The following is a 26,025-nucleotide window of genomic DNA, read 5'->3' as shown; positions in this document are numbered from 1 at the left end:
CCGGGACGGCGGCATGCCCGACAAATGTCTTCATTATCATTATTATTACATACCGTACCTAAATATACCTTAATAGTCTTAATATATACCTACATATTACGCAAGACCAATCCCTATTACAGGACCCTAAAAATCGAATATATATTGTTCGCTGTGAAAACAAGTATCCGCTTAAAACCGAAGCGAAAAAAGAAAACTGTGGTTTATATTTTTCTCATTTTTGATAAAAATATCTTTTTTAAGATATCATCCTCAACTTATCTGAATCCTCGTAGAAAATGTCAAGATGGATACCTAACGATCGCCTTAAAGGATCTGGCCTAAACAAATATATAAGTAGCGAGATCATTTTAGCCGGAATAACAAGTAGGAACCCTTTTTAAAAAGGATACTCACGGAACTTAGTTTTATTTCTTTACTTTGGCTATATTTTTAGGTGATACAAGATTATATCTACGCAACGGTACTAATTGCTATGATCAACTTTTAATATAGTAACTCAGAAACGACACAAAGAACCCGGCCCAGTGCGTTGTTGTATCCCACTACAAACGTGTTTTTTTTTGCGTAATGGTACGGAACTCTTCGTGCGCGAGTCCGACTCGCACTGGGCCGGGTTTTTTGTGTCGTTTCTGAGTTAAATACTATATTAAAAGCAACTCAGAAACGACACAAAAATATATTATTGAACGAAATACACGAAATCGTGCGGTCGACATTCAAAAATCGGCCCCCTGGATGACAAATGCGAATGAAAATTTACGCCATCCCTATATTATTAAAATTTTGATTGGCGATTTCTATACGGGTCGTAGCACGGTACGCTTATCACACGCTTATCACCATGCATGTCACGTTCTAACAAGTATGTGAGTGCGAAAGTGACGGACTTAGTGATAGGGGAACCATGCTGCGCGGGCTGTTGTCATGTTGCAACGGTAGGAATTTGACGTCTTTAAAATTATTATGTTATCGTATGGCATAAATACAAAAATAGGTAATTAGTTATATTAACATTATTGCCGTTTTTACACTTCAATATTTATTTTATTCTGTTTTTAGTATTTTTTGTTATAGCAGCAATAGAAATACATCATCTGTGAAAATTTCAACTGTGATAGCTAGTCACGGTTCATGAGATACAGACGGACAGACAGCGGAGTCTAAGTAATAGGGTCCCGTTTTACCCTTTGGGTACGGAATCCTAAAAACTTAGTCTCGATACAATTGTCGAATTTAACTTTAGTGTGGAATAGGTACCCGATCTTTTTTTGCGATTTCAAAGTTGCTTACAACTATTCTATTTATCTTGTATTATGTACAAAATTACACTCGTATTTTAACGTGCACCTCAACTTTTGAGGTAAACATTCGTTTATGTACATTTCCCGCCTGTCAACCGCAAATACTGTGAAATCACGTCGCATTGCTAGGAAATTGTCACGTAATGTGTGTACGACTTCAACTGTTATTACTCCAAAAGTTCATCTGACTGTCAAGATACACCAGTTTGACAGCACTGGCTTCCCTCGAATGCAGCTGACCCAAAAGTGACCATACTATGGCCAAAGCTGATATCGTATTGGGCATTCCTATAATTAACCCCGTAACTTAAGCACCATAAATAAACATTAAATAAAATAATTAAAATTGATATATTTAATAAACTTGTGAGACTAGTGAGTAATAGCATAGAGTAACTTATACTAGAGCGGTACTGTCATAGTAAATTTTGTAACCCCAGTAAATTCACTGCCATCTGTCGACACACTTTAAAACTAAAAATGAAGATTTATAAAAATACGATAGAATGTATTTAAATATAGATAAATGATTTTTTTTATTTGCATTAATTATTTTTATGATTTTGACCCATGTTCTTTCACTGACATGCGTTAAAATTGTTAAATAACAAACGAAACCGTCAACGCCATCTATTCGACTGTAGGCCAAAACTAGTAGCGCCCTCTGAACGAGAATCACATTTTCCTGATTTTCGAGGCACGTTTTTTCCTTAGACTGTATCTATCTATTACGGAGTTATATCTATCTTTGGTAATAGGTAGTAGTAGTAGTAGTAAAACTCTTTATTGTACAAAAATAAACATAAAACAAGAGAAAAACGCATCATTTAGTCATGTTGGAGGTAGAAGCATTAAAAATATAGGTACTAAAATTAAGTTTATTTTGCACAAAACGAAGTTCGATGAACCTATCTGTCCCCATTTTCAAGCACTCATGAGAATTTACCATTGTGGGTCTAGTGTTATTGGCTGCGGTTTTCTGTAAGGCTCTGCTCTAGATCTGGAATGACATGACATACGCTGTTTTGTGCCCTACCACACAAAGAGAGATGACATTCACAGGCCCATACCTCTCTTTTGGACGTAGTTTAAGGACATACCCGGGTCCAGAATATACAGCTAGTCACTTAAAGAAAAATAAACTTATGAATAAAATATCGCTAGGTACTTTAAAAGCACACGTGAATGTTATTCACATCTTATAAATACTCTTTAAAGTGCCAAATGACTTCCCTACAAAATACATTCCCTAAGGGAAAAGAAGTGAAAATTTTATTACAATGATTTATTCTTATTATTGGATTGAAAAACCTTCACATTTGAATTGGTAATAATTTAATTATAACATCACTCATTAATATTGTCTTTGATACGTTTGATCAATTGATTTCGAAAATGTTACATTGATTCGATATTAATCTTTTAGCGTTCCTCTCGCGTTAAACCCGGAGGCGTGTTCATATTCTATGAATGCGATATTGAGTTCTTATTAATCCTACTACCCACATTTTCCCCCACTCATATATATATATATATATATATATATATATATATATATATATATATATATATATATATATATATATATACATATCATATAAACTCGCCTCCGGGTTTTGATTTGGATGGTGATAATGGAACATTGGGTACTTAGAGCCGAATTGAAATTACATTCGTTATTAATGAACGTATTTAGGAAATTGCTTTAGTTGAAATTGAACAGTAGGTACGTTAGATACATTTATATGCTAGGATTTTAAATATGTAGATTATGTAAATTTTCATACGAATTTTCCATGGAGTATGAATCGTCCCCCTTTTCTTTGCTCTTGAATATTATTGTCTTCGGTTACCGCGATAGTTACTCATGAAATAAAACTATGAAAACGGATTATATCGCGTATATTGAATTTATAATACATCCCGACGTTTTGAACCCTTTACAGCGTTCGTGGTTGACCACTGACGCTTGACGCTGTAAAGGGTTCAAAACGTCGGGATGTATTATAAATGAATATTAATTAAAAGTAAATTTAGATATTATCAACCGTGCCTTGCATTGACGGACAGCTAAAGTTCATAAATATGGTGTAAGCATTTAGATTAGGTTGTAGGTTAGGTAGGTGATTTAGTCTGGCAAACAACTTTGTTCAGTAACAGTAGAATAAAACAAGTTACTCTCGAATATTTTTTGTGACACACTTTTATTGCTGACTGTTCTTTTTGCCGACTGTCCTTTTTCTTATTTTTAGTCTACTTTTCGTAACCTTTTTAATAAGCCTAAACTATATGAGTGTTTTGTCATCGAGAAGTTCCTTAGGCTACTCTCGCTCTCGAACTACATGTTAGCATATTATTGCATTGTTATAGCAATGTCCAAGTAGAACAATCTCAAAATTTCCGCAATTTCTATAAATCAAAATCAATTCAAATCTTATAAACACAACAACCTTAATTGCCAATAGCTACGTCACAACATAATACCTAGACCATAGAGTAACTTATACTAGAGCGGTACTGTCATAGTAAATTTTGTAACCCCAGTAAATTCACTGCCATCTGTCGACACACTTTAAAATTAAAAATGAAGATTTATAAAAATACGATAAAATGTATTTAAATATGTATAGGTATAAATGATTTTTTTTATTTGCATTAATTATTTTTATGATTTTGACCCATGTTCTTTCACTGATATGCGTTAAAATTGTTAAATAACAAACGAAACCGTCAACGCCATCTATACGACAGTAGGCCAAAGCTAGTAGCGCTCTCTGAACGAGAATCAAATTTTCTTGATTTTCGAGGCACGTTTTTTCCTTAGACTGTATCCATCTATTACGGAGTTATATCTATCTTTGCCTAGACCGAACGGGATGATCGTGTAGTGTAGATCGCGAAACGTAGTTTTCATATTGATTTTTTACGTTATAATCAAGGGCAAAAGCAATGAAAAAACTCACACGAAAACTAGACTACATTAGCATGGGCAGTCTCCAACCAATACCTAAAGGTTATAAGTTGGCTAAAAAGACAAAAATCACGTAATTTAAATTTATTTTTAGTTTATATTGTAACACAACGCTCTAAACACTAATAACATTAGACCCTACTCATAGTGTTGTGTTCCTGCCGTTGAGTAAGGTTGCTAGAGCTCAACGAGGGTGCGGTGTTAGGATCGGCAACGCGCATGTAACTCTTCTGGAGTTGCAGGCGTACATAGGCTACCGGGCCGTATGTTTGTTTGCCACCGACGTAGTATAAAAAACCTGTATACAGCAGTATAATTTAAGTAAATTAGTTAGTGATATAGCCGAGCGATCTACTAGCAATATTTTAAATAGAAGTATATTTTCAGAAGGTTAACAACCCGCGCGACGGCCAAATCTTCCGTCGCAAGTTTCGCCCGGCCGTGTCACTTTTCCACGTTATTATTATTATTATTATTTGTATCTCCGTTACAAACTCTCGGGTTTTCAGGCCCGGTCATTTATAAGGCGTGCGTGGGGATATAGATCCAACACAAAGAGGCCGTTTGGAGAGTTTTGATGTCATGTAGAACGCCTGCTGGAACCCATTCACGGGTACATAAATAGATACCCGTAAACCGGTTTCAGCAGGCATTGGGAGCTATTATAGAAAAGTGGAAAGAGTCCTGGTCTATGGCTTAAATTTAGGTGGAATATAATACTGGGCTATTGCTAAAAGTTCCGGACACCTGCCATAGCATTGTGCTATACAGTGCTATCGAGGCAGGCGGTGACTTGCCACTCGCAAGATGGGCACCTGATGCGCCATCGTAAAGACGGCCAGGCGCAACACCGGCGTGAGCGGCTCAGGGGTGTCGAGAGGTGTGCTGCGCTTTCTCCGAAGTTACTCGCGGCGTTATGCCCTTTAACACGTCCACCCCTGGAGCATATAGCTCTTACGACTCCCCTCTGGACGGCCAATGAAGGCAAGCCAGAGCTGAGAGTCCTGCGGGTACCCTTGGGGTCCACTCCGACCGACGAAGACACGCCAGAGACGGAGACCCTGACCGACTCTCTGGAGCACTCGGGTCCGTGGGGTCGTCACTCCCCAACAGCTCGCCACAAGCTGCCCTGCGGGCTTATTATTATTATTTATTAAGGAGACAACACAGAAAACATACATGGGATGAACAAAGAACTTAAAATAGCATAAATGTCCTTAAATACAGATGCTTCCATAAACGTATCTCACGGGGAACATTACGTACTTATTGGTTAGGGAGCCCAAGAGGAGATTTTTGTAGTTACTCGAACTCGTTTAGCCGTCTATGTTGAGCCGTTGGTTGGTGGAGGGTTAGTGGGGGGGGGGGTCAACAAATCGTGAAGCAGAATGTGGATTTGCTTATTTTGGTCCAAATTATTGCTATAATTGAGCTATTGCTATATCTAACAATTATTTGTACGCATTTCCTTAATCTGACGGTTACAATGTGAAAATCGAGCGTCGAACTTGTGGTCATCAGATTAAGGAAATGCGTACAAATGTGTCATATTAAGTTATAAAAAAATATAGCATTTACTTAGACCAAAACGACCAACTCCACAATCTACTTAACGATTTTTTTTACCCTCCACTAACCCCCCGATATTTAACAAAACCTGTAGACGCTTTCCTGCTGAAAAAGAAAACTTTATATAACCTGTTTTTCTTTTTACTATCTAATTTTTCGATTCCAATAGATTTCTACGACGCTCAAGTAACTACACATTTAGCATCGCTGGCTCCCCAGCTATATTGCGTATCAAGTCAAAATGGGTGTTGTGTTTATGAATATATGTGACGTTTCAACCAAAAGGTACCACATTGTCGCTTGTTGATAAGGTTGATTTCTAATTGATGCTATATGGAAATAGCGCCTTACTGACAAGCGACAATAAGTACCCTTTTGGTTGAAAATGGCACATATTAAGCAGATGCGCGTAACCTTTACCTCCAAATTTATTTCAATTACGTGTTCGAGTTTTTGAAGTATAAGTAATTTTTTCTGTAATGATTATTAATGTAACATTTTCCTCCTTTTTACATTAAAGTCAAATTTATTTTCGATTATAGAGATCCTTTACTCAACTTACTGTGCAGAATACCCCTCAATCTGAGAATACTCCTCATATTATTTCTCCTTAACTAAGTAGAACTTTTTAACCTTTTAGCTAGTAATTAAAACCGTTGACAGCTTTCAACAATGCTGTTTTTTCTTTAAAAAAGGGCGTATCGGATAATATTTTACTAGTAACATACTCCTTTTTTGTAGCGGGACGTTTGAGTTTTTTTTAATAGAAGCGATAGGGGTTGAAAAACCGGGAACGCAATATTTTTCGATAAATAAAACCTCAAGGAAATAGAGAAAATGAAAAAAAAAAGGATAAAATTATGTGATTGGCTTTATATTAGATTAGATTAGATTAGATATATTTATTTCACAACATATGATTACATACAAATTACATTAATGTCAATTTATAAGAATCTACATTGCGATCTTTTAAAAGTAAATGAAATAGAAGATTAAATATCGTTTGCTGTCGTCGATAAAAGTCGTAATTTGAAATCACTATTTAGTAGAAAATTATGTGCTGTTGCAAATTGATTCAAAGAGTGAAGTTTTAACGAACATTCTGAACTTATCTTATTAAAACACGACACTATATACTCAAAGCGGAACAAATAACAACTTCTAAACATTGATTACGAATTTACAAACGATTTTAATATCAAAGTTCTTGTCTATAGTGCTAGCGCTTCCTGATTTCATGTTTTGACTTTTGGTTTGTACGGTTTGTACCTAAATACCTAAATTAATATTCCTATAAAGGAGCTAACGCGAACATTGAAAACTGTCTATCTGCGTTCAATTCACTTGAGGCAAGAGGGATATCGATGAACTTTCTTCATAAATAAATAAATATTCTTTATTTGCTTAAAATATGGTATATTTCGATTCTCGCCGTAGCTCTCCAGTATTCAAGCGTTTTGCATGCCTCAATACCATGATGTAGGTACACATGGCGGATTATAGATTTTGGCAATATACATTATTATTTTGTTTTACCTGCATAAAATTGAAACGTAAAAAAAGTTGTCACCATTTGGGTCTGGTTGTAGAAAGGTCCACTTTTGCAATAGTTTAAGGTACCTGTTTGATTGTATCGTTATGGTACTTACGTAGGTATAACTTTGATGTATCGGCTGCAGGTGGTAGGAAGACAACAGCAGTATTAGTGTTCAAGGATCACTGACATTACCTGAAACAAACAAGATATTTTGATTTAATACACGGTTACACGATTTATTATTAATTTATTATTCCTAAGTATAAGTGCACATTCGTGCTAATTGCTTAGAAAAAAATGTTGTAATAGTACTTAGTGCAAACAACTAAACAACAGTCTTATTTACCTACTTAAACATTTGTTTACCCTGTAATATACAATTGTGAACTACAGTATCGAAAGATGTATGTTAGGGATATGGTAAAGCCTTTCCAAATAAATAGCCCACAGTGCTTAAACTTTTCTAAAATAAAAAATGTAAGTTTTATCACTTTAAATAAAAAAGTCAATTTCTTAATTTGGAGTTGAAACTCTAGGTCCATGGGGTGCGCGCGCTGCAAACAACTTGTGCGCGCCCAGCGCGCACAAGTTGTTTGCAGAAATCGCGAAGCGCCTGGCTGACGTAAGGCCAGGATTACACTTTAAGTTTTACTTACGTAAGTAGGGACAAAGCTATTTGCTAGAATGAGATAACGATATTCATATCTCATTCTGTAGTGTAGCTGTGTCCCTACTTACGTAAGTAAAACTTACAAGTGTAATCCTGGCCTAACTGGCGACCGAAGAGCTGGCGGCTTCCTCGCACAACATATAAGCATTGCGATACAGCGGGGAAATGCCGCCAACATCCTTGGTACAATGCCTCAAGGGCCTATTTTAGATTTAAGCTAGTTATTAATTTCGTTTAAGTACGTAATACCGCTGTATATATCTTGTATGTAAATAAAGTTCTATCCCATTTCCTAAAGTCAGGTCAGGCGTATGGTATTTGAATCGCCGGACCGGCGAACAACTTTAATTACTTAGGTACACAATATTCGAAACGCTTTTGGAAAGCAAACCGCTTTCTGCTGTTCGACCCTTTTTTATTGTTTGCGAGATGCGATAAATAATGAACTTACTATTTATCTACAAAACTAGTTCGGTCCTTGTATTTTGACCCCTAGATTTTCATTAAATATCTGTAATCGGAGGTCACAATATATTGGTCTGCCTGTATCCAAGTGGGTGGTAGGTTTAAGGCGAGATACGCCGCAGCGAAGTTTATGTAGTCGTATAACTATGTATGTAACTAAATAAATAGTATAAATCTACTCGTCGACTGTAATGTTTGAATTAAGATTTCAAATACCAAACTATAATTGCGTACTTTTCATGTATGGGCTCCCAACTCAACTATATTATTCATTTCGATACGCTGTAATAGTCAACTATAAAAAAAAGACCAATCACGTGCCGCCGCGCTTCCATAGAAAAGACTAAACGGGCAACAATAGTCGCGCGTTGATGTCTTTTGTACTACATTTTTGTAATACCCATTTTCATTAATTATTTGGGTTTTATAGTAAAAAAAGTATTATTTTAGATGATTCGTAGAAAAAGTATTGTATACAATAGTGATATAATCAAGCTTTTCAATCTCGTACCTCACATAGGCAACTCAGCAAGCTTCGTTGCCTAAACAGGGTACTCGACAGAAGCTTTTTTTAACTTACACTTAATTATGACCAGGCATCGTACTATCAGGCATTGAAGTACTAGGGTTGTTACTTAGTCAAGTCAAAGTACGTCATTTTAATGGATTTCGTTCGCAGTTTACGATGCCTGATTATGACCCTGTATTAATTTTTGAAAATTTGCCGAGCAGCAATGTAGACATGATATGACTTTACTACTTGTGACATTACTAATTATTTTGTATGGTTAATATTTTCATTTTATTTCTAAGCAAAAATCTCAATATACTTCGTAGGTGCTAACCACCGTTTAAATATTCGCCCGTATTGAATTTACACACTGTATTATACCCATAAAGATACAAACTGACCACGTATAATGTTTTATTTTAAAATAACTTCGTGCATTTCTTTGTAATATGGACCGCAATACCTACTCGTATTTCATTACTTGCAACTCGCTGATTCAGAAAACACGAAAACTCTTTACTTGTAATATTAGAAATTGATTCCCAGAAGGATACTGAGACGGCAAATTAAAAAATATATAACGTGCGTTTTACTATTGCGTGTCTCGTTTTATTCAGCGAATTTTTATTAGTAAAATTAAATTTTCATTCTCATGCTTCGTCTGAGAGTAAATGTAGGCTGCATAACATAATTTTTATGCTGTACTGCAAATAAATAAAAACATCTCCCAATACTCTATTGCCTTAGAATTAGTAGAATTAGAGCCCACAGCCTCCGGGCAGGGGCCGCGCCGCCTGCGCCGCTACCCCCATCGGCAAAAAGTGGTAATTACGTAGGTACGACTAAATTATCTAAAATAATATTCCTGTTTATTTTACGGTTATTAAAGCACAAAACTTTATTTATTTCTCTTGACTTGTTATTTTCGGGATTCGAAAAATTAAAGAAATCGTACACAGGCTTTGAAAAAAGGACAAAAATATAATTACATTACACTAAGCTGTTCCCACGGCACCGCCTATGTGGCATTTCGCCTGTTTTTTTAAATATTATTACCAATTTTGTTTTCCTAAAAAACCGCCCAACGAATTCATATTGCTCTGTTTTTTATGATTAGTTTTTTTGTGTTAGATTTAGATTTTAAGTTCAATAGTCTTATTTAGTTCACACCTGGGGCACGGCTAGCCCCCGCCAAGACAAGACAAGGTTTTTCTCGCCGCGTCAACATAACTTTTTGCATACCTATACAATTTTTGTAGTCAAGTGAAAAATAGAAACACCAAGTTTAATATCCTTTTCTTTAAATTATTATTAAAACGTATCACAGTAAAGTTATATGCTAAAACTCGCAACCATTTTCATGTTTCACATTTGTCCTAATACAAGCTTTCTTGGTGACATATTTCTATGAGTTTGGGGTCGGTATAAATAATAGTTAACGTAAGTACTGTAGGCGAGGTAATCCCAGCTTGCAAAACCCAGCGATAAACGACGTATCACTGGGATCAGAGACGATTATACAATAAAACCTTAACAGTGTTACTTTCGTTGCATACTGCTAGAGATGGACCAAGCTAACTCTGCACAAGCGTAGAGTAACAGTGTGGAAGTTCTATTATAAACACGTGTGTATGATACCATGAAATTAAAATCATACATTTAAATTGAAGTAGTAGCCGGCTAACTATTTACAGCGGTAAATGAAAACTTGTTCCTTATTGTAAAAACAATTTAATCATAAACTAATATCCGTCTACTGACGGATACGTAACGTAAGGCTAAACAAATAAGATATCGTCACTGGCCTTTACGTCCGTATCTTGATCTTCATATGAATATGTTTAATATTAATTAATTAGTTTATAAAGTAGAAAATAGCTGTCTTTGTTTACTGACTAGTCTTTGATAGGATATTAACATCAATTCTTTTGGGTGCGGGTTAATCTGGCTCAGTCAGATGTCCCATCACCTCGTCGTTACTCTATTAACCAGACATTTGCACCACCATTTTGTTTCGTTTAGGCTAAAGTAGTTTTATTCATATCGACTCTTTTTCCGAACGCTTTTGGTACAAACAAGCGAAGAAATTAAGTCGTCTGCAAAGAATTTTCGAAGGTCTTCTTTGGTACCTTTTTAACGGTGGCAGCATGGTTTTTATCGCCTGTCACTATACCTGTCACTTTCGCACTTACATACTTGTTAGAACGTGACAGACATGGTGACAGGTGATAAAAATGCGACCGTGCTACGGCCGCAGGTAATTTTATCGCACGCATTTAATTAATATAGCTGTCCCGCCCATCGCCCATGATGCCGGCGGTCAATGGCACTGTGCGAGTGGGACAGTAATATAACTATGCGCGTGAGATAGAAACAGGTAGGTTAATGTATTCTTTGTGCGTAGCGTCCTTACTTAACCTTTTTGGCAGACTAGCTTTTGCTGTTATATTTTAAATAAATAAATATTAGTGGACATCTTACACAAATCAACCTAGCCCCAAACTAAGCAAAGCTTGATGGGTGCTAGGCGACAATATACTTACATACTTACTCGTACTTATACAGGCTGGCTAAAAAATAAGCGCGTTCCCGTTGCCAGGGAGGTTTTGGGAGCAACTTTTACTATGGGGCCAACCACGAAATCGCGAAAAAAAAAATTACCCTCCCATTGAAAATGGACCAGCCTAAATGTATGAAACAGCCAATTTTTTTTCGCTTTTTCGGGGTTGGTCCAATAGTAACAGTTGCTCATCCCAAAACCTCCCTGGCAACGGGAATGCACTTATTTTTTAGCCACTGTGTATACCGTTACCGTTTAACTGAGGCGGTGAGTGAAAACTGAAAAAATATTGTGGTCACCTACGGACTGGTTGAAAGCTTGTCTGCTTGAAGCTGATTCGTATACCTACTAACATAGTAAGTAAAAATGTAATAGGTAGGTACATAAACTAGTTTTAGTCCCACAACTCAGACCACCCAAAATGGTGGGGCAATGACAGGATCGAGTGGAGAAAACGAGGGGCTTTGCCCAGCAGTGAGACATGGGACACTAAAGTAGGCTAATAAAAAAACTCAGAATTCTACTAACGAAAAGACTCCTACCACAAGGATTTTCGTTCACTGACCCGCCTGATATTTCTATTGCAAGGGCATAATTAATAATTATATATATATTTTTTTTTGTAATATGTTATGTATAATATATATTTGTTTTATTGTGATTTTTTCTCGGAACTCGTATATATTAATAAAGCACTTTCCACACTTGCATTGAAATGTACTATTAAACGCTGCACCGACGATGCATTGCAAACATAAGCCGTTCCCATTATTTCCTTTGTCAGGGTCACAGAAGCTATCGGGTGAAGGCGGAAAACACCGCCAAGTTTAAACGGAAGTCCGGGACGGAAATTCCCGTCGGTTGTCGTTGCGTTCTGAAAGCTTGGCGAAAGCGAGCGATGGTTCCAATTTGGGTTTGCTGTTTTGCCCTTATTATTGTGTGAAATATTTACGTATTGAAGCTATAATATATGATATTTCGTCATCTATTGTTTCTTGGTACTTAATTGTTTATGTGCTTGCGGAAATAAATAATTTGGATTTAGCCCTTCGCTTTCACAAATAAACATTGAAAATTTTTACGTGTGTTCTCGAAAAACTCATCATGAACTCAACGTGAAAGATGGAGAAAGAGAAATTTAACAAAAGATGTAATTTTTTACATTGTCCGTTTAGATACAGTAACAGATTCCAATTGATTCCAATTTTATTTAATTTTATCGATAGCTAATTAGCTATACTTCTCGCGTCAAGTGATGGTCTCATTGATAGTACTTTCAAGTCTGTTTTGGTTGGGTGTAATTTAAAAATAATTTAAGAGAATGTATTTACCGTGCTTATGACTTAAATGTTACATTTCTTAATAAATAATTGAGCTAAACTTCCAAAAAGGTTTTGCTTTCGCGAGTATTTAGTTGTTGGTGTATAAAAACCGGCAACCTTGATGATGTGGTTATGAAACACTGATTTAAACTTTAACGATTTATAAACATTGTTACTTACTAAAACGGGACTTAATCGCGTATAATTAAGTTTTTTTATATCTTCCTCCTACGCTTCGAAGACGGCGTTGTCTCCGTGGTCTACCACGGGACCCCGTGGTATACCACTAGACCACATGTTTCGCTGTCCTAAATATTATATGGTTGAGGTTGTGGTGGGGGTAGTGTGATTACGTGTCCTGCCTGAAACGTCTAGTCGCCTGCAAGCCGCATGGAATCGGAATAACAGTGTTAGAATGCAGTGAAATAGGATTTTTTACTTAAGCCCGATGGAATTTCATTTGTTAGCGCGGTTATGTGTTAGGCTGCAGTGCTCTTTCAAGAGGAGTGAGTTTAAAAATGTTGGGTAAGTATTTGTCTGAGACAATATTTAGGAAAGAGAAAAACTAGCTGGAAATGTTACCTGTAGGTACACTTACTTGTACATGTACAGTCATCAAGGCATCATTTCAGCCTCGGACTATTGGCGCTCTCACTGCGTTCGAGGGCTAAACTAGCAGGCTTGGCTGGGCAGAAATGAGGGCCTTTCATCCCTTGATTAACAATCTACTATATCTGTGTTTATGCATACTCTGGAATACGAACCCTTTTCCTAAGTTAAACTAGATTAATCATAATCAGATTTAAAGAGTACCCTTACTAATTAATAAAATTTACCCTTACACCGGTCACTGTTCAAAGTAAATTTATTCTATTTATTTACCAAGTCCAATCCTGCATAAGTTGAATAAGTTCTCTTTTCCTTGTTATAATAACAGTAGTAATAACTTTAACTCTTCATTCAGTTTTGAATAAGTAATACATATTAAAGATAAAGAAAGATAGAGAATTCTTTATCTTCCTTATTTATTATTATTCAAATAGGCATATTATAATGCGCTTATGAAAAAGCTACGCCGGCTCTAACCCTACACCTCTGCCCCGAGAAGATTTAAACTCTCTATTAGGTTTATTTATTTAAAAAATCGACGCTCCACCGTAAAAGGCTAAAAGGCAGCAACTAGAAACCGCTTGACTTTAATGTATGTGCCAACAGTTCTTCTCCTCTCTCAACAAAACGCATCTACATCCTATTTCCAACCTAAAACTAACCAAGCAAAGTATGCTTTCGCTTGAGAACACTATTCGTCTTTACAATTTTGCAGTTCAGCCGGCTAGCAAGCGAATTAGAGCTGTGTCACGAACCATTAGGGTTAATTGTAAGTTGTTGGTTTCCTTCAACAGGTGTAAAGCAGTGGTGGAGTACTGAAGGTTTGTTGTGTTAAGCTCGGCTGGATGTAGGGAGTTGTTTACACTAGAGACTTCATGAGATTTGTGTACATTTTTGTATTATATTTTTAGGTTAATTTACTGTGTTAAGTTGGCCTTTAATTGTTGTTTTATTCGCTTAATAAAGATACTCGTAAATTAAGGCACCAATTGTTTCATTACCTATTAAAATAATTAAGTCTCTTACAGTCAAGTTAGCCTAGCAGTTATAGTGTTAAAATCAAGTACATAGTAGAATTTTATATCTGATATCACACCAATATGATCGGTAAGGACGTAAAACCACAATTAATTTTTGAGCATAACTACGTTTGTAACAGTTTCCGCTTTATCAATTTATTGTTTGCAAAATTTACATCAATTTAACCACTGACCCTGACTGGAAACCATTTTCAAGGTTTAATTGTCAAAGAACCGTCATTAAGCAATGTTTTTGCTAAAATGTTTGTGCAACGCTTGGACAAGGGTCCTTCGAGCCAAATTTCAAAACCTTAATATGTACCATGTACCAAGGGATTACTAAATATTAATTTAAGTTCTCACCACGCAGTTACGAGTAATAGCGAAGTTCGTTAAAAACAGCGCTGTGGTAAGTGTTCCTAACTTCAAACAATTAAGTACAGCCTACCTACAGGTGTTAAATCTGAAACTTCATAGTGTTTTTTTTTGTATAATATTGTAATATCTTAATAAGAACATAACCACGTTAGCACTCTACGGGATTGTACTGTAACTAGGTGCGTAGTAAACTTGAAATATAAAACCTATTTAAGGCCGTTCCGTCGGTTTGCCGCTATCACTGTAATATTTCGCAATAAAGAACGGGATAGATCATGCGCGCCAAGCGTCAATTTTGATCGAATTTTGTTGATTTTTATTTATTTTAAAAACGTTACCTTACAATATCGAAATTCAAAAGCTATGAAATTACTATTTAAGTTAAGATTGTTTTTTCTTCTTTTTTTGTTTATAGTATCACATAATAAATAACCGAGTAAAGTTGGATTAAAAGTCCGAGTTAGAGGTTACTTTGGGAATTAATTGTATCGAGCGAAGTGTTTTGTGTATTGTAAGCTATGATATTAAAGATAATATAGTCAAGAACTACATATATTTTTTCCACGTCTACGAATATCAACGCCTCTTAGGAAAACATGATCATATAAGGAGATTTTTCGCCTTCTAGCTCAGGGAACCGCCTTAATTATGCTACAGTCGGAATAGTTGTCAAACATATCTGAACACGGAACAAATTATGGCATAATATTGGGAAAATATTTTAAGTAGATACATAAACAGTCTAAAATTTTCTTTGTTGTGGATCATTATTTAAAAGTAATTTTAAGCCAATAGCTTTTAAAGTAAAAATTGTAAACCCACATCAAATAAACTAACAAGTCGGCTATGTAGCCGATGCGAGCGTTGGAGGTCACTAATACTTCACGTCAATTAGGAGGGGTTACATATAGGGGGTATATACAGTTCACACACGCTCCCTTGCGCCGCTAAGTTTTACATTGTCACTTTCAAGAATGCCCGTGCAAACTTAACGAAGACGGTCTCTCGTTAGCGGGAAACATGATAGTTACGAGTTTCTACACATGTCGAGATGTCCTTTGAAACTAGTTTCTGATCTTGTGATCAGTTAGTCTGCCAATTAATGTGATCGATCAATGCAATGGTTTCAAGAATACTACTATGAACCATGGGTTAGGACGAATCTCTACACGGTGGCCAAAAATTAAGTGCATTCTCGTTGCCAGGGAGGTTTTGGGATTATACTGAGCAACTTTTACTACGAGACCAACCCCGAAATCCCGAAATTTTTTTTGGCTGTTTCATACATTTTGGCTGGTCCGTTTTCTATGGGAGGGTAATTCTTTTTTCGCGATTTCGTGGTTGGTCCCATAGTAAAAGTTGCTCAGTATAATCCCAAAACCTCCCTAGCAACGAGAATGCACTTATTTTTAAGCCTCCCTTTATATCATATTTATGAAGAAGAGACTTGGAGAGATTGTAATTTGGAAACCATTATTGATGTTGCTTGCGTTACGTACTTAAATGACGCCTAAATGACGTGAAAATGACTTAGCAGTGTGCACAGGTCTGATTCCAATACCACGCTTGATTCGAAGGCCGCGAACAATATAATATGTCATCAGTACAATATGTACGTATAATATGTTACAGAATAAACGAGTCAAAGACATTTCAGAAAAATATCTCTTCTGTGAACAACAGATGGTTTCACAGTGGGTCAGAGTTAGTGGGTCAGTGGGTGGGTGGATTAGAGTTGTTCGATAGTACGTGAAACTCAAGCCATGTGAATGGGCCTTGTACTTAGGTCTGAGAACTTGCCCACGCTGGTGTAACCAACGGGAACGTTCTAAAGCCGTGTCAAAGGGTGTCGGATGAAGGCGCCTTTGTTTCGCACTGTAGAAACCGCAACATGTGGCAATATGAGTCGGACCAACCTAACTGCACCGACTTTGACACAGGGACCGGAAAACCCCTCTTTAAAATTAAGTCATTCATGTGGATTAAGTCTTTCGCCAATCAATCGTTTGTTTGGATTGACATCTGATTCTGTTCATTTTATATGAAGTAAGTTTCATTACTAAATTAAGGTTTTGATGGATTAATCGTAACTGACATAAGCGCTTTGATAGTGTTTACAATGGGGTTGATTCTGAAACTAAGCGCTTAATTGTGTCGGTTGTCATAGTAACATCTTTACCACTACATGTGACGTGATTCAATAATGTTGTCAAAACAGTCTTAATTAGATTTTGGATAAATGGTCTGCAAATTTTAACCTTAGATTATGGAACATAAGATTAATATCAAGTTGTAGAATTATAATTGATTTATTGATATAATTGATATATTTAAAGTTGATTGAATTAATTGTATCGAGGATATTAGACATTTTAACTAAGGTCGATCTAATAACTACGACTGCTAAGATCAATTTAAATAAATAAAAACATTTCGACCAACTTAGGATCTTATCACATTACAATAAATAATAAAATTACAGCTCAAATTAAAATTAACATTAAAATTAAATTAATTGATTAATTAAATCATAATTATTACTTAAAATCTAACCTAAACAGTAACTCCCGGTCGAGCCTTAGGAAGGCTTGGACCAACACGTGAATCATCTGACAGTGATTCAAGTACTGGCAGTCAAACCTCTCCGCAAACGCCCTCAAGATGCCGCTGGAACTAGCCCGCACTCTGCGCGCGCGTGATTTAGTTTGCGCTCAGTCATTAACCTCTATTCGCAATTAATTCTATATCGGGTTAATCTTTTATAAGCTCAACCGGTGATAGAATTAATCCGAATTAAGCATACCTATGCTAACTCGAGGCACGAATACTAAAGTGATGTAGCAAAATATTTTATCTACAAAAAATATATCGATATTACTGTCAACATCTAGATGTTATTCAAGTAAAAATCAATATTATTATTTTATCTGGGTTTTAAAATAAATACACTTAACAAATTAAAACACGTATTTTTTTTAAATTGATTTCATAGTGTGATTATTTGGATTGAAGTTACATCGGTATACGTTTATTATCTTAAGAGGCTCGATATCCGACATGATATCGAACCTCTTTAGGTATAGTAATCGAGGATTGTTTTAGTATATATCGACAATTCGACATCTTACTTATCGACATCAAATCCCTAGAACGAGCCCTGATTTAGCACAGGTATGAATTTACGGGGTTTCTCAAAACAAGTGTTTTAATAACTCGATTAAAAACGTCGATTAGGGTAAGCTGTTCCACTCCTTGCTTTGACATGACAAACTGTTGACGTAATTAACGATGACTTTCACACTTTGTCATCAAAAGGCTGTAGTGAGTTAAGATAAGAAATAATTATTAGCACAAAAAATGTCGCACTTAAACTATCGTGAGACATATTTCAAAATATTTATCACGATTTATTTAGTGCACGACGAACAACCGCCGCGGACACTCGTGCCTGAGGATGGATTCCCAAAGAATCCGAAACATGTCGCCAAAAGCGACTAAAAATAATAGTGAGTAAAAACCGTACTGATAAATATTTACAAAAAATGTCATAGAAAACCTACAAATATTTAAAGAATATAAATTAATATTTTATTACAATTGTGCTTTTTTTTTCTCTCTCTTTGTAACTGCATAGTTTAAAATTGAATACTTTGTAATAACTACCTGTGAGTTCCTGTAATTGGCTTCCTATTTTAATCTTGTCGTCTATTGTAAGTTTAAAGCTGTTGGTTCTCCCTAACATAAATAAATAAAACTCGCCAGATTAAGATATTTTTTTCGACAGGATTATAGGATTTATTCAGGAATATTTTTTTATTTTATTTATTCAATCATAATTTAACCCATACGATCTCGGTCATCATGTATTTTTCTAAAAGGTTTAAGGAAGTTTGTTAATTAGGCTCGTTATAAAGCCAAGTCTGCTAAAGAAACCCAGATTGTAGTCAGGAAAAAAACAGATCCCTATCTGTCACGAGGGACTAAAAGGTATTCTAACCCGACACGTGTCCAATTTTCACCGAAAGCTCAATTAATGAGGGTGAATATCGTTTAAAGTCGTCGTCAATAGAACTTGCAAGTATTGTAAACAAACCATTTTACCTTCATTACTTCGTAATCTCGCTCTTTAAAAGGACAACCATGACCTTATCAACAGTCTATATACTTGAATATTTTATTTATATGACTTTTTAGTTAAATTTCAGGTTTCAGGTTCAGTTAATGTTTCAGGGAAAATAACCTTCGTAAAAATGTTAGGTTATGTGTCAAACGCTGACAAAATCTGTCATATTTGTTCAGATTATTTGCAAGTTCTATTGACGACGACTTTACCGACAACTGGGTAATCGGATGAGGGAGGAAAGTAAATGTCAATTGCAGGATAAAACTTGGACTTGACTTAGCGCGTAAGTACATTACTATAGAGGCCGGGAAACGAAGGGTTGCAGACCAAGTAGAGATAGATGGCCGAGCGTAGCGAGCAACCCCGTTTATTGCCGAGATTTCGTAAAGTGCTTTTCCCAAACTTGTAATAATAACCATATGATGATGATGATGATTGTTTCATGTCCTAAAGTGATAGGTATAGTGATTGTGGTGTTAAAGGGGAACAAAAATTTGATTATTTTTGCGCTATGACGCACGGTTTAGGAGATTACAGGCATATTTTTTTTTTTTTTACCAGGAAGTTATTTAATAAAAAACAAAAAAAAAAGCGTAATGGCAGAATGTCATAACGAACCAAAAATATTGCTTAAAGCTTTTTTTGTTGTGTCACAATTTGATGCTAAACAAACAAAAGAAGTTTGCTTTACAGGCCTAGGTGTGTACAAGTCCGTTAACTCTGAGAATGACCTTCGGATTTTAGAAAGATACATCGGGTATCGGCTGTAACACGCGAAGGTGATACTGCTGTTCTGCTTTCTTATTAACTCACAAAAAGTTTTAAACTTACCGCAAAAAGTTAAGGATACCTATTGTCTCAATGTAAAATAAGCCCTAATTTAATGACATTATGCCTAATATTCGGTTGATGACTATATTGCGATTTGACTTTTTGCCATAATCTAAATAAAATAAAATCAGAATTTGAAATTCGAAAATAAATTTCAAAACAGAACGTCACACCGTCACTTCTGGCGAAAATTATATACCTATAGTTGATAATACCAGTCACATATTTCAATTCATATGGTAAAATTATACAATTGGAAAATTGTGATACTATTGTTATGGTGGTATTAACTATATATAGTTTAAAAGACGCTGAAAAGACGACTGCACTAAATCAGTAAGACTGTCATTTTCTATTACGCGATTACCTCCGATTTTACTCGAAAAACGAATGTCATTCTGAGAGTTAACGGACTGTAAGGCTGTATGAAATTCCTTTACATATATCATCTTCACTCATCGCACCGGATATATTTCCGGACCTAATTTAAAGTAAGTCATGTCAACATTTCATTGCAAGTTTGAGAAAAATTAATTCCCGTTGGACCTCCTCCTACATATCTATCTACTAAAACTAATGGCTTCGTGATAGCATTGTGCCAAAGAGAATTTAAGTTCTCGAAATTTTGGGAATGTTCTGCAACTTGAATATTTATTTATTTATTTAATAAAAAAAATATCGGGCAACAAATACCTTACAGACTAATATTATACATATACTACTCCGTGAGCCGTGGACCTACTGTCCTCGCAAACCCACACGGATATAAATACATTTTTCTTGCACGCTTTAAAGGGTTAAGACGCTTCTACAATGGAAATGCCCACAAAGGGCCCCACGCAAACAAAGTTGGCGACCTCTGATCTATAAATAAATGAATAAAGTTAGGTACCTTGAAAATTATACAACGTAATTCCGTAATTTAGGACGGAAGCGTTTTAGGAATTCGGATGCCTGTTAAAACTACCTTCAATTCGTTATCGGACGGAGGTAATGTCGATTTTTCTCCCACACGATTCATTCTTATTCTAAGAGAAATGTCGGCAAAGTAAATTTTCCAGTGAATTGGCAGCATTGCAAACGGCAGGTTAAATATAGTTCAAATCGGATTGGGTTCATTGCTTTCCCGTTTGTCGAAATGTAATTCGATTTAGCGAAGAATAGATATGTCACATACAGGAAAGCGTACGTTAATTTATTACGTAATAACGTTATTGGAATTTTTACCTGCCCGTGTAAAGTTTCTAAAAATTCTTTTTGAGTCTGAAACGAGTCTTCAAGGCCAATCAAATTAGGTTTTTTCGAAGAATTAATTCCAAACTCAGATTTCACGCATTTAGGACAAAATGAAGGTATTACAAAGGTATTGCTGCTTTTTTAAATCTAATTTGATTGACCTATTCACGTAATTTAAGTTACATGCTTGTTTAGGTATCGTCAACAGAAGCTATACCGCTGTCAGAACCCGGACGGACACTGATCCGTACTGTAACTTTGTAACAGATTGAAATATGTTGCGTGAAAATAAACCTAAATTATCTACAAAAGTGAACAGCTTTAAATATTTCTCACGTCTCGTCAGCGTCTCGTATTCACGAGAGCTTTTAGCTTAAGAAACCCCTTTTTAAGGCCGTGAGTGTCTAACGACCATAGAAGTTACGACATATTCGAAACGTTCCATCGGCAAATAAAACATAATTATATATGCGACTAAATCTCTTGAAGATAAACGCCAAAAGTGCGAAAATGGTACCTAAACGCCAAAAGCAAACGAACATATTAAGGCAAGTTATGTCAAGGTCAATTTGTTGTAGGTATTATCGTGTAACCTTCTAGTTAAAGGTCCGAACTAGCGTCATCACTACATAGTATAAAACAAAGTCTCTTTCCGATCTGTATGTAAGTATGTCTGTCCCTATGTATGCTTAGATCTAACTAGGCAACGGATTTTGATGAGTTTTTTTTTAATAGATAGAGTGATTCATGAGGAAGGTTTATAGGTATAATTTGTAAAGGTTTTGTGTAAATTAGTTGAACTACCCGTGCGAAGCCGGGGCGGGTCGCTAGTTACCTAATAAACTGCTTACACGATCAGTACAATTGTCGGTTACACAAAGCTCGAGAATCTAATCGAAAATACATCAATCGATATTATGCCTAATATTCGGTTGATGACTATATTGCGATTTGACTTTTTGCCATAATCTAAATAAAATAAAATCAGAATTTGAAATTCGAAAATAAATTTCAAAACAGAACGTCACACCGTCACTTCTGGCGAAAATTATATACCTATAGTTGATAATACCAGTCACATATTTCAATTCATATGGTAAAATTATACAATTGGAAAATTGTGATACTATTGTTATGGTGGTATTAACTATATATAGTTTAAAAGACGCTGAAAAGACGACTGCACTAAATCAGTAAGACTGTCATTTTCTATTACGCGATTACCTCCGATTTTACTCGAAAAACGAATGTCATTCTGAGAGTTAACGGACTGTAAGGCTGTATGAAATTCCTTTACATATATCATCTTCACTCATCGCACCGGATATATTTCCGGACCTAATTTAAAGTAAGTCATGTCAACATTTCATTGCAAGTTTGAGAAAAATTAATTCCCGTTGGACCTCCTCCTACATATCTATCTACTAAAACTAATGGCTTCGTGATAGCATTGTGCCAAAGAGAATTTAAGTTCTCGAAATTTTGGGAATGTTCTGCAACTTGAATATTTATTTATTTATTTAATAAAAAAAATATCGGGCAACAAATACCTTACAGACTAATATTATACATATACTACTCCGTGAGCCGTGGACCTACTGTCCTCGCAAACCCACACGGATATAAATACATTTTTCTTGCACGCTTTAAAGGGTTAAGACGCTTCTACAATGGAAATGCCCACAAAGGGCCCCACGCAAACAAAGTTGGCGACCTCTGATCTATAAATAAATGAATAAAGTTAGGTACCTTGAAAATTATACAACGTAATTCCGTAATTTAGGACGGAAGCGTTTTAGGAATTCGGATGCCTGTTAAAACTACCTTCAATTCGTTATCGGACGGAGGTAATGTCGATTTTTCTCCCACACGATTCATTCTTATTCTAAGAGAAATGTCGGCAAAGTAAATTTTCCAGTGAATTGGCAGCATTGCAAACGGCAGGTTAAATATAGTTCAAATCGGATTGGGTTCATTGCTTTCCCGTTTGTCGAAATGTAATTCGATTTAGCGAAGAATAGATATGTCACATACAGGAAAGCGTACGTTAATTTATTACGTAATAACGTTATTGGAATTTTTACCTGCCCGTGTAAAGTTTCTAAAAATTCTTTTTGAGTCTGAAACGAGTCTTCAAGGCCAATCAAATTAGGTTTTTTCGAAGAATTAATTCCAAACTCAGATTTCACGCATTTAGGACAAAATGAAGGTATTACAAAGGTATTGCTGCTTTTTTAAATCTAATTTGATTGACCTATTCACGTAATTTAAGTTACATGCTTGTTTAGGTATCGTCAACAGAAGCTATACCGCTGTCAGAACCCGGACGGACACTGATCCGTACTGTAACTTTGTAACAGATTGAAATATGTTGCGTGAAAATAAACCTAAATTATCTACAAAAGTGAACAGCTTTAAATATTTCTCACGTCTCGTCAGCGTCTCGTATTCACGAGAGCTTTTAGCTTAAGAAACCCCTTTTTAAGGCCGTGAGTGTCTAACGACCATAGAAGTTACGACATATTCGAAACGTTCCATCGGCAAATAAAACATAATTATATATGCGACTAAATCTCTTGAAGATAAACGCCAAAAGTGCGAAAATGGTACTTAAACGCCAAAAGCAAACGAACATATTAAGGCAAGTTATGTCAAGGTCAATTTGTTGTAGGTATTATCGTGTAACCTTCTAGTTAAAGGTCCGAACTAGCGTCATCACTACATAGTATAAAACAAAGTCTCTTTCCGATCTGTATGTAAGTATGTCTGTCCCTATGTATGCTTAGATCTAACTAGGCAACGGATTTTGATGAGTTTTTTTTTAATAGATAGAGTGATTCATGAGGAAGGTTTATAGGTATAATTTGTAAAGGTTTTGTGTAAATTAGTTGAACTACCCGTGCGAAGCCGGGGCGGGTCGCTAGTTACCTAATAAACTGCTTACACGATCAGTACAATTGTCGGTTACACAAAGCTCGAGAATCTAATCGAAAATACATCAATCGATTTGAACATATCTCGCATAACAACTTCTCCTGTGTTAATTATTTCACAGTTTCCACGAAACTGTCCTTATCAGAACCCCTAGTGTACCAAAATTTGACGACGACATGACGGACGTAGTTGCGCATTTCCGTTAAGTCTTATTTCAGTTATTTCGTATGTGATTTTGAACGCCGCGTGAAGCGGGACGTACCTATTGAAAATTCAAAATCACATACAAAATTAGATTTAACGCACTATCGAATGAAATTTACACTAGGGGTACAGAACTGCGCACTTATTTAACATTTGACAGATCAACATCGTTTCCCGCGTATTTAATGTGACGGAAGCGACTGCACTTTCAGCGACCTTCCGGTCTGATCTGAATGATCCGGTTCTGAAATGTAAGCTATCAAATAGTAGCGCTCGATAGAGGAATACTACTCTACGCCAGTTTTTCGTAAATTTCAGTGTTATACGTGCGTAGAGGTGAGAAAAAACGTTGGCATTTTTTTTTCTAGGCATGAAAAGATAGCCAATTACTCAACCTAATCTACCATTTTAATTTGGCTAACGACGCACAAAACACCCTGTACTTATAGCGGTCGGCGTCAGCGACTACTAATTGTATAAACTGCTAATTACAAGCTTCCAAGTTTAAACAATTGTTTAAACTTGGAGGCCATATTGTATTGTCCTAAACAGTCAAAATACGTCGGTCATGCTTAAAGATCCAGACGGGTGTAACGTGTAATGTAAGATTACGTGTAATAATAGCGTCAACGTGTGGACGCGCGCTAAGAACCGACAGGCGATGGATCCGGCACGAGCGTTACATGTAATGCTCGTAGTGCCGTCCACACGCAGAATTCGTGTTACATTACACGATGGATTACATTACACGTTACAGCCGTCTGGACCCGGCTTAACTTAAATAAGGGTTCAATGGTGAACACCTATTGGAACAATTGTGTCAAGCACCACCCAATGGAAACAATTGCTTGTATATCGTAGAATATAACATAGGTTGGATATAAGTACGGAACATAATTGAGGTTTGATTAATAATAATTCGGATATATTTATACATAATAAAACAAGCTTACACCATTTTGCATTTTTTACAATTATTTTTCGTAATTGTAAAATAAATCAAGCGAGGCACTCATTGCAAAAATATAATAACTGACGCATGTCATCATATTTTATGTAGATCATTCATATAAACTTCATAGGTTTGATATTTCGTAACATGTGACTAAATTGAATTTCTTCAACCAAAAACGTCACTATACAGATCGGTATCGTATCGGTATCTTATAAGCATTGTTCGAATTGGGCCGATAGCTGTGGTTAACATACTTGTACATCAAATCAAATTTCAAAAAACATATTTTCTATAATGTTAAATAAAGGAAAATGGTGACTACGTTTGTATGGACCAGCGGTCACGTGACGTCGTCCCCGTTCCTCTTAAGCATACAGACAGTAGACGCCTACACAAAGATTCCAGTGTTGATTTGCCAGTTGGGTGTCGAAGCTTTACGAAAATGAAAATATTTCACAAATTAACTAACGCGATTTGCAAAATCCATTTGGTCCGTTCGCAGCGAGAATATTAACGAATTCTTATTTACTTTATATAAGTAGAGGAGTTCGAGCAATTCCTTCATGTTAAGTGACGATTCGTAAATCTTATTACGGTTTCGATACGAACTTGACGACCGTCTTGTTGATTGGCGCGCATGGCGCATCTCACGCACGACGTTCGCTTCAATTCGCATGCACCAATGCTCTTTCTTTTAAGTAGGTATATTTGCTCATTATAACGTCTGCGACTTAAAAGTGACAACTATCGTGCTTTCGACTACGAAAATGAAAAAAATTAAAATTAAGTAATAAGTAATTTAAATTGATTATTCTTTCTTCTCT

General features: G+C 35.9%; 1 protein-coding gene across 2 annotated transcripts in view; it reads right to left on the bottom strand.

The window, feature by feature from the left end:
* Positions 1-26,025, bottom strand: part of LOC134747125 (helicostatins) — an 83,079-nt gene that overhangs the window by 41,128 nt on the left and 15,926 nt on the right. Inside the window, exon 1 of one of the 2 annotated variants that reach the window (XM_063681705.1) lies at positions 7,497-7,551. The exons of the other annotated variant lie outside the window; for it this stretch is intronic. The gene's annotated coding sequence lies outside the window, so the exon portion shown is untranslated. Of the gene's footprint in view, positions 1-7,496; positions 7,552-26,025 lie in introns of those variants that run through there. 2 annotated transcript variants of the gene reach the window in all.

Source organism: Cydia strobilella, chromosome 14, assembly GCF_947568885.1.
Source record: "Cydia strobilella chromosome 14, ilCydStro3.1, whole genome shotgun sequence".
Taxonomy (NCBI): Eukaryota; Metazoa; Arthropoda; class Insecta; order Lepidoptera; family Tortricidae; genus Cydia; species Cydia strobilella.
This window is presented reverse-complemented; position numbering and strand designations above follow the sequence as displayed.